Raw genomic sequence first — 11,566 nt, forward strand, 5'->3', positions numbered from 1 at the left:
CATATCAAAATCTCTGGGACACTATGAAAGCGGTATTGAGAGGAAAATTAATTGCATGGAGCGCATTCCAGAAAAGAATGAAAAGTCAACAACTAAGTGACCTAATATTAAACTCAAAGTCCTAGAAAAAGAAGAACAGAATAACAGCAAAAGTAGTAGAAGACAGGAAATACTTAAAATCAGAGATGAAATCAATGAAATTGAAGCAAAAGAAACAATTCAAAAAATTAACAATACAAAAAGCTTTTTCTTTGAAAAAGTAAACAAAATAGAGAAACCCTTAGCCACACTCACAAAGAGAAGGAGAGAGAAAACTCAAATTACTAAAACTCGTGACGAAAAAGGAAATATCATGACAGACACCACTGAGATACATAACATAATGAGAAGATACTTTGAAAATCTGTATTCCAACAAATTAGAAACTACAGAAGACATTGACAAATTTCTAGAGACATATGCTCCTCTCAAACTGAACCAGGAGTACATACACAATTTAAACAGATCAATAGCATGCAATGAAATAGAAGAAGCCATTAAAAACCTACCATCCAAGAAAAGCCCAGGACCAGATGGATTCTCAGTCAAGTTCTACAAGACCTTCAAAGAAGATCTCATTCCAATAATTCTCAAAGTATTCCAGGAATTAGAAAAAGAGGGTACCCTACAAAACTCATTCTATGAAGCTAATATCACACTCATACCCAAACCAGTAAAAGAAACATCAAGGAAAAAAATTTTTAGACCAATAACCTTGATGAATATAGATGCAAAGATCCATAATGAAATATTGGCAAACCATATTCTAAAACATATTAAGAAAATTGTGCACCGTGATCAAGTGGTGTTTATCCCTGGAATGCAAGGATGGTTTAACATCCGTAAATTAAAAAACATAATCCATCATGCCAGTAGACTTAAGGATAAGAATCATATGATTATTTCAATTGATGCACAAAAAGCATTTGACAAAATACAACACCCTTTCATGCTCAAAACACTAGAAAAATAGGGATAGTAAGAACATATTGAACATTGTGAAGGCTATTTATGCTAAACCCATGGCCTTGTGACACAAGAACTCTACCAAGTGAGTTATCTCCCCAAATCCCCAACATCATTCTTAATGGAGAAAAACTGAAACCATACCCTTTAAAAATGGAAACAAGACAGGGATGTCCTCTTTCACGACTTCTATTCAACATTGTCCTCAAAACTGTAGCCAGAGCAATCAGGCAGAATAAAGAAATTAAAGGGATACAAATAGGAAAAGAGGAACATAAGCTGTCACTATTTACTGATGACATGATTTTATATTTAGAGGATCCAAAAAACTCCTCCAGAAAATTTCTAGACCTCATCAATGAATTCAGCAAAATAGCAGGCTATAAAATCAACACTCATAAATCTAAAGCATTTTTATATGCAAGTGATAAAACAGCTGAAAAGGAAATGAGGAAAACAACTCCATTTGCAATGGTCTCAAAAAAAAAAAAAAAAACTTCGTCATCAATCTAACCAAAGAGGTAAAAGATCTCTACAGTGAAAACTACAAAACATTGAAGAAAAAAATTGAAGAAGACCTTAGAAGATGGAAAGATCTCCCATGTTCTTGGATAGGCAGAATTAATATTGTCAAAATGGCCATACTACCAAAAGTGTTATACAGATTCAATGCAATTCCAATTAAAATACCAATGATGTACCTTACAGAAATAGAGAAAGCAATCACGAAATTCATCTGGAAGAAAAAGAAAACCAGAATGGCTAAAGCAATCCTTAGCAGGAAGAATGAAGCAGGGGGTATGGCAATACCAGATCTTCAACTATACTACAAAGCAATAGTAACAAAAACAGCATGGTATTGACACCAAAATAGACAGGTAGATCAAAGGTACAGAATAGAGGACACAGACACAAATCCAAATAAATACTATTTTCTCATACTAGACAAAGTTGCCAAAAATATGCAATGGAGAAAAGATAGCTTCTTCAAAAACTGGTGCTGGGAAAACTGGAAATCCATACACAACAGAATGAAACTAAATCCATAGCTCTCACCCTGCACAAAAATCAACTCACAATGGATCAAGGACCTTGAAATCAGACCAGAGACCCTGCATCTTATAGAATAAAAAGTAGGTCCAAATCTTCAACTTGTCTTAGGATCAGACTTCCTTAACAGGACTCACATAGCACAAGAAATAAAAGCAAGAATCAACAATTAGGATAGATTCAAACTAAAAAAGCTTTCTCTCATCAAAGAAAACTATCAGCAATGCGAAGAGAGTGCCTACAGAGTGGGACAATATCTTTGCCACTCATACTTCAGACATAGCACTAATTTCCAGAATGTTGTCGCCCACAGCAGCAATCCTGTGGGAATTTATTGGAGGTGGATTGGGAATGAACTACTTATTGCTAGTTTATAGAGGAAGAGAGGCTTTGTTTAGAGGAAGAGAGGCTTTGCTTAGTTTTAGAGGTGCTACACTTTCAGAGAGGCTACACTTATCAGGGAAGCTATGCTTTCAGAGGAGCTTTTTCTTAGAGGTGTACTGCTTCTTCTTAGAGGTGCAGGGTGTGGCATGTGGTGTGCAGCCTGCAGCCTGCATCCTGCAACCTGTGTCCCAGAGGTGTATTCTTAATCCCGCATTTTGTGAACTGCGACCCGTGACCTAGAGGTGTGTGTTTAGTCCTCCGTCCTGTGATCCTCTTCCTGGCAAAGAGAATGTCTTATATACACTAAGGCCGTTCAGTTGGAGCATGTGCCATGGTGCCAATCAAGAAAGAATGAGGAACATCTGTTGACCACTAGTGCAGAGGAGACATTAACTAATCAGGTAAAAGGTCATAAGATCACATCATGTTAACACTAATTATGTGCCACCTCTTGGCTCAATGCCAGCTGCCATCTTAGGGCTGTTTAAATATGTCTCTGCATCTCCCCCTTTTTAGTTTTAAAAAGGTGAAGAAAACTCTAATGGATGCGTGATGGTTATCACTACATCTGGATCGACTGTGCCTGTCTTAGGCATCTTCATGTCCTACTGACATTCTTACCCATCATCGGATTACCAAGAAGCTTGATATTATTGTCTTGGCTCCTGTCTTAGGTTGACATGTCAGCCACGTGAGACTTTTCCGTCTTTGACTACCAGCCATCCATTTGAGACAACCAAGCAGTTCTGGCTTCTAAGGTGGCAAGTGCACATCATCTTGGTGTTTATCAATGGCTGAGTGATCATTAACTTGTCCAAAGAATCATGTTGGCACCACACTGGAGAGGTTGCATCCTGTGGAAAGATACAAACAGATCCTTGTCCCCATATTAACACCGGGTCTGGACCCTTACATGTCCATGTAAGAACATCTTTCCAGCAGGCTAGAGGTTTGTTTTGCTGATGAGGATTCCAATGTCTGTCTCCAGAAGAATAACCCTCTGAATCCATAGTTAAAAAATTTAAAGTAAAAAGAGCTATAGCCAATCTATCTCTGGGGGTAACCCAATCTCCCCCTTTTTGTTTTAAAACCATGACCTTGAGCATTTGATTAGCACGTTCCACTATGCCTTGGCCTTGAGGATTATAAGTAATTCCAATTTTATGAGTAATTTGAAACTTGAGACAAAACTGAGTAAAAGATGATAAAGTATAAGCAGGGCCATTATCTATCTTAAGCATTTTAGGAATGCCCATAGCTGCAAAAGCTTGTAAGCAATGAGAGATAACATCTTTAAATTTTTCCCCAGCATGGAGAGAAGCAAAAATCAATCCTGAACATGTGTCAATAGACACGTGAATAAATTTTAGTTTACCAAAACTGGGATCATGAGTAATATCCATCTGCCACAAATGATTGGGTAAAAGCCCTCTGGGATTGATGACGACATGTGGAACTGGAGAATGAATAACACAAGATTGGCACCCCTTAACAATAGTTCTACCTTGTTCTATAGTTATTTTAAATCTACATTGTAATGTCATACTATTAACATGAAATTGAGCATGAAATTTAGTGGCCTATTGTACTGAAGAGAATATGAAAATAGTTTGAGTTGTAAGATCAGCTTTATGATTACCCTCCTGTAGAGGACCAGGCAAATTAGTATGAGCTCTTATATGTCCAGCAAACATGGGTTCTTTACATTCCCATAAGAGCTTTTGTATTTGAAGAAATAACCTAAAAGCTGGAGTATGAGGAGCTATAGGTCCAACCAATTCTAATTTAGGTATTACTTGTGCAATATAATTACTGTCTGTAAAAAGATTTATGTGTTGTTCCTTGAATTCTATAAGGGCTATGACCACAGCTTCCTTTTCTACCAGTTGAGCAGACTTATGAGAAGTAATATGAGTGATAGTATTTTGGCAAGTGACCACTGCAGCAGTACCATTAGAGGATCCATCAGTAAAAACATTTAATGCTCTAGGAATAGGCTGTTTTTTTTTAACTACCTGAGGAAATATAATAGGATGGTTTAAACAAAAGAATAATAAGGGAGATTTAGGAATATGATTATCAAAATTTGCAAAAGTAGAACATTTAGCTACAGCTCAGTCATTATCATTAGCACATAAATATTCAACTTGTTGGACTGAGTAAGGAGTGATAATAGTAGTAGGATGAATTCCAAATACTATAATTACAGATTTAAGTCCTTGAAGAATGAGTTGTACTACCATAGAAGTATAGGTTTCAATTACATTTTTTGGAGAGACAGACAAATGTATCCACATCCAAGGTCCCTCTTGCCAGAAAACTCCTGGGGATGTATATTGAGAAGGAATTACTACAAATAGAAGTGGTTTTAAGAAATTAATTCTATCACAGTGGGCACACTCAATAGCCCTTTCTACTCTGCTTAAAGTTTCTCTAGCTTCATTAGTTAAAATCTTGGAGAAGATGGATCAGGATCCCCATGAAGTATGTCAAATAAAGGCTTTAACTCTCCTGTGGAGAGGCCCAAAGTTGACCAAAGCCAATCAATATTCCCCAGTAGTTTTTGGAAATCATTTAAAGTGGTTAACTGATCTTTACTGAGTTGGATTTTTTGAGGTTTGATGAATGTGTCCATAATTTGAAATCCTAGATACAAGATAGGAAATCTAGTTTTTACTTTTTCTTCTGCTGTGATTAACCCATGTTGTCTTAGGCTGATAGCCATATCCCCAAATATCTCAAGGAGATTCTGATGATCAGGATGAGCTAATAGAATATCATCCATATAATGGAGACAGATGAGTTTTGGATACTTTTTTCTTATGGGTTGTAAAACTTGGTCTACAAAAACCTGACATATAGTTGGGCTGTTTGCCATGCCTTGAGGCAAAACTTTCCAATAATATCTTTGATCTGGTACTTCATGATTAATAGAAGGAACTGTAAAAGCAAATCTGAGAGCATCTTCAGGATGTAGAGGAATAGAGAAGAAGCAATCCTTTATGTCAATAGCTATCAGGTGAAAATTCTTGGGAATGGTTATAGGGTTAGGAAGTCCAGGATGAGTAGGACCCATAATTTGCATAGTTTTATTAATCTCTCTAAGGTCATGTAAAAATCTCCATTCCCCAATTTCTTTATAATGATAAATATCAGTGAATTCCAGGGGGAAGTGGAAAGCTCTATATGTCCTGCTTCCAACTGTTATACTAATTGTTGGGCCGCCTGTAATTTTTTTTTTAGATAGGGGCTACTGAGGGACCCAAACTGGCTTATTAGAAAGCCATGGTATTTTCAAGATATTAATCTCAGTGGCCCCTAAGGAAAATATCCTAACCCTGCCCGAGCCTGATTTTTTTCCTGGCCTTAATGTGTTCAAGGTTTCCTTGTAAATTTTTGCCTAATTCTTTGTCTGGAATATACCCTTGTTTTTTCATTAACATCCAACTTTCATCATTTGAGCCTATAGGCTCAGTGGTAAGACGTACTCCCAATTGCTGTAATACATCCCTTCCTGATAAGGTAACTGGCAAACAGGAAAAAACTTAAGGCTGAAACATTCCCTGATGTCCCTCATCATCTTCCCATTTTAAAATCTTTGCACTCTGTTCTGGGCTATTAAAATATCCAAGACATTTTAGAGTATGCGATGCCCTTTGTAAAGGCCACTGTTTTGGCCAATGTTGAGAATTGATAATGGAAGTATCAGCCCCTGTATCAAGTAGTCCTTCTAATTCAATTCCCTGTACTTTGAGTTTATACATAGGTCTCTTTGAACAATCTTGAACCCAGCAAACCATAGATCCTGTAACAGTGGAGCCAAAGCCTCTTTTGTTTCAGTCTTGTAGTAAACATCTAAGTGATTCATGAAGACTAGGAAGGAGGAGTAATTGAGCAATTCTGTTACCAGGATTAACAGCAATAATACCACGAGGGGCACTAAGCATTATTTTAATTTCCCCCTGAAAATCAGAATATATAACTCCAGTGAGTACTTGAAGCCCTGCTTTAGTAGTTGAACTCCTCCCTAAGAGAAGCCCCACCATGCCAGGTGAGGGGTCCTCAGATTCCAGTAAGAATCAATTGAACCCCCATCTCAGGTGTTAATACTATTTGGGTGATGGAGCAGAGGTCCAATCCTGCATTTCCTTTTGTTCCTTTGATAAGGGAGTCAATGGGTAGGAAGGATTGTGTTGAGGAATCATCTGAATTTATGATCTGATATTGTTCCCCTCTAAAGTCCCATACATTTGTGGGCCCCGAGGCCAAGGGCCTCATGCCACATTTTTTAAATGATTTTGTAACATCTTGCCCTCAACATCAGTAACTAATCTGCACTCATTAGCCCAATGTTTTCTTTTTCTGCACTTTGGGCAAAGACCTGGGGCACGAGGTGTAACAGATTTTAACAGATTTTACTGTCTCTTTGCCACCCACTGTATATATCTGTGCATACACTCCAGGATCATATTGATTTTGTGTATCTATTGAAGCATATTGGCCTTCTCCTATTAGCATATACTGCATTTCTGCAAGCAGTTTCAACAGCTATTTTCTGCCACTGAGCTCTCCAATTCAGATATTGTCCTCCTGATAACACTACTCTGCATAGCTGTTTCCAATCAGTTATAACTCCCTCTTTAAAGTTTTCCTCACTTTGTTCTCTTTCCCATTGTGGCACCTTGAGCAGCCTTTCCCTCCATCAACCCTGGACTTATTTCTTCTAGAGTTTGAATATATGATCATGCAGCAGTTTCCTTCACTGTCATGTCTTTTTTGACCTTTAGTCATTTGGGTCTTTGACCGACCCTTTCTTCCTACTATAACTTGCCCTTAAACAGCTCTGGCCAGAGACTTCTGCCAGTCTCCTACTTTCCCTCACCCTATTCCTGCGAGGTTCCTCAGTTTCCCCACCATGCTGATTTCTGTTCCCCATATGGGCCACCATTTGTTGCCACTCACAGCAACAATTCTGTGGGGATTTATCAGAGGTGAGCTGGGAATGAACTACTTTTATTATCTTTATCTGGGCTATTTCCTTGCTTGCTTGCTTGTTCACTAGTTTATAGAGGTAGAGAGGCTTTGCTTAGAGGAAGAGAGGCTTTGAGAGAAAGAGAGGCTTTGCTTAGTTTTAGATTTGCTACACTTGCAGAGAGGCTACGCTTATCAGAGAAGCTATGCTTTCAGAGGAGCTATATCTTTGAGGTGTACTGCTTCTTCTTAGAGGTGTGGGGTATGGCATGTGGCGTGCAGCCTGCAGCCTGCATCCTGCAACCTGTGACCCAGAGGTGTATTCTTAATCCTGCATTTTGCGAACTGCGACCCGTGACCTAGAGGTGTGTGTTTAGTCCTCCGTCCTGCAATCATCTTCCAGGTGAAGAGAATGTCTTATATACACTAAGGCAGTCAATCAGCTTAGGATTAAGTAGCGTGGTTGGAGCATGTGCCACGGTACCAATCAAGAAAGAATGAGGAACATCTGTTGACAACTAGTACAGAAGAGACATTAACTAATCAGGCAAAAGGTCATAAGATCACGTCGTGTTAACACTAATTATGCGCCACCTCTTGGCTCAATGCCAGCCACCATCTTAGGGCTGCTTTAACTTGTCTCTGCACCAGAATATATAAAGAACTCAAAAAACTTTACACCAAGAATACAAATAACCCAATCAACAAATGGGCTAAGGGTATGAACAGACGCTTCACAGAAGATCTACAAGCAATCAACAAACACATAAAAAAATGTTCAACATCTTTATTAATAAGAGAAATGCAAATCAAAACTACACTAAGACTCCATCTCACCCCAATTAGAATGGCAATTATCAAGAATACAAGCAACAATAGGTGTTGTATAGGATGTGGGGAAATAGGTACAGTCATACATTGATGGTGGGGTTGCAAATTAGTGCAGCCACTCTGAAAAGTAGTGTGGAGATTCCTTAGAAAACTTGGAATGGAACCACCATTTGACCCAGCTATCCCACTCCTTGGTCTATACCCAAAGGACTTAAAATCAGCATACTACAGAGATACAGCCACATCAATGTTCATAGCTGCTCAATTCACAATAGCCAGACTGTGGAACCAACCTAGATGTCCTTCAATTGATGAATGGATAAAGAAACTGTGATATATATATATATATATATATATATATATATATATATACACACAATGGAATATTACTCAGCTATAAAGAATAATAAAATTATGGCATTTGCTGACAAATGGATAAAATTGGAGAATATTATTCTAAGTGAGATAAGCCAATCTCAAAAAAACACAGGACCAATGATCTCGCTGATAAGTGGATGATGACACATAATTGGGGGTGGGAGGGGGGCAAGAATGGAGGAAGGAGGGACTGTATAGAGGGAAAAGAGTGGTGGGAGGGTTGGGAGGGAAGGAAAAAATAACAGAATGAATCAAACATCATTACCCTATGTAAATGTATGATTACACAAATGGTATGCTGTTACATCATGTACAAACAGAAACAACATGTATCCCATTTGTTTACAATAAAAATAAATTAAAAAAATAAATAAAAATTAAAAGAAAATTAATCCTCCTGGGCAGGCTTTAACTGAGCATGCATATTATACACTTAAAACATGCCTTTTAAAAGAAAACAAAAAAGGGAACATAGACTTGCTTATGTTAATAATGCTCTCAATATTACATTGTTCACAAGAAATGCTCCTAATGCACAGTATGAAGGCAATGCACATTGTTGTTCCTCTGTCTTGAACAGGTATATTTCCCCTAAGGAACTCCTACCAAAGATTTAGGTAAAATACCAAGTTCCACTCTCTCCAATATGGCAGTACCCTGTACCTTTAATTACATGGGGAAGGGAATATGCTGCTTTTATTACTCCTACAGGTCCTGTCTGGATTCCTGCCAGATTTATGAGATCCAACCTTCATCGTGAGTTGGCATTAAGGACTTCTCAATCTGATTCTCAAATTTTATTTGATCCTGATTAAAGAGGACCGTAATTCAAAGAAGGAGCATCCAATAAGAACACAAAGCCCAAAAAACCCTCAGTCTTCTAATCATCTAGTGACTTCAGGGGATATAAAGATTTTAACAACATCTGCTCAATATTTACTAGCCCAGATGGATTTAGAATGTATCCTGGGAAATTTGGTTACAGTTCTGTTTGCCAAACTTACCCAGAATTCCAAAATTATGCTGAGTATTATTGTGTTATTTCTGTATTATTGTATCCTTGTTGGTGGTGCCCCAGTGCTTAGCAAAATTTGTTAATTCTTTTGAAATTTGTATCATCAATCTATTCTTGATAATATAACAGCTATTGATTATTTTCTGATGTTACATCATAAGGGATGCTAGAATTGAATAATATTTGTTGTTTACATTTAACTAATAGTAAATACCCCATTGAAAGGGAATTGGATCATCTTAAGGACATTATAAAGTAGTTGCAACAAGATGATGGAAGATGGGATTTATTATATTGGTTAACCTCATGACTACCAAATTTTACAGAGATCAAAGATATTTTTATTGAAGAATATTTATTGATATTTAACTTATTGTACTGTGCTTGTTTTTGCCAACATTTGCCTTGCTTTCTCCCTCCACCTTCCTTTAACAGAAGACTAGTTGTGTCTATTCTAAAGGCCATACAAAACAAAAAAGGGCAGTTGTAGGGATTTCAGATCAGTCAATGTACAGAGGAGCAAAAGTCCCTTCAGTTGAGCAAATGCCTCAGGACACAATAGGTGCTCTGTTTGAATGACTTAGAAATGCTCTGCAACTCGTCGGTCCTTGAGGCCTGGAGACATTATCTGATTATAATAAACTTTGGTCCTAGTGGACTCTGAGAAGCAAGCAAGTTATGTGATCTGGACATGAACAAAGATAGTTACTATGTAACCTTGTGTAACTTGATATGATCATGGAATAGATAATAAACTGGACTGGCTTTCCCATGAGAGCCACTTCTTGCTCTTCATCACCCTGTGTGCTTGCCTCTTTATTAGATCTCCCCTTAACACTTATAACTGGATCCCAATTAACCTTTACACACCATCCTGCACAAGTCTAAGCAGGAAAGGAAAAGTGGGAAAACTGGAGCCTGATGACAGCAGCCAAGTGGAGCAGATAGATTAGGAACTACATATGACCCTAGTCTCACCTTTATCCCATTCTCACTTTGATAGAAAGGAGATAAGGATTTAGTGCAGCACAAAGGAGCCCTGTTCTTTCAGAACATATTGAGGGTCCTTAAGGAGCACTGGCTAACAGAACCCAGTAGTACCTTTTCCAAGACCCTGGTGTCCTGAAGATATATGAATGTGAATGAACATGGAGAGAGGCTATTTTTATTTTCTGTTGTCAGTCACATATGTTTCTTCAATCTTGCAAGATTATATGAAAACCTAGGGGAAAAAAAATAAGCAGTGCCTACTAAGAAATGAGCACTCACTGTGGCCCAGTCTTTCACAGTAGCACCACCTTACCCATAATGACAGATGAATGTCATTGATACAGATGGGAACACTGAGGCTTAAAAGCCAATGTATCCTTCCTAAAGTCAGGGACTCAAATCCTGTACTCTCCACCACTAACCATCTCTGCTTTTCTCAGAGATGGGGTGTGGAGAGTTGTACAAGAGAAGCAGATTTGGGCTTGAAGGAAATAACTCTGTTCTTTCAAATTGAAAAATTTGTGCAAATTACTGACAGTAAGCAGAAAATTTTGAGGCAACTGACTTAGAAATTAGAAAAACACATCAGTATATGATCAGTTATAAGAGATCAATGACATCACTGCCACTAGAGAGAATGTCTGGAGACCACTCTGGAAAAATTTTATTCCACTATCATCCTGGGGAAGTAAAACTCTATTATTTTCTTCATTCTTCATTCAAAATCAAAGCCAGGAAAAAAAATTTTTTTTTGGTGTTGGGGATGGAACCCAGGGCCTTGTGCTTGCAAGGCAAGCACTCTACCAACTGAGTTATCTCCCCAGCCCCTAGGAAATTTTAAAATGTGGAAACCAACTGTATTAAAACCAGAATGAGAATCCAGATCTCCAGTGTTCTGCTGTAAGATATTTCTCCCACCTGGCTATGTTGCCTTTTACAAGA

The sequence above is a fragment of the Sciurus carolinensis genome, unplaced genomic scaffold, assembly GCF_902686445.1.
Source record: "Sciurus carolinensis unplaced genomic scaffold, mSciCar1.2, whole genome shotgun sequence".
Lineage (NCBI taxonomy): Eukaryota > Metazoa > Chordata > Mammalia > Rodentia > Sciuridae > Sciurus > Sciurus carolinensis.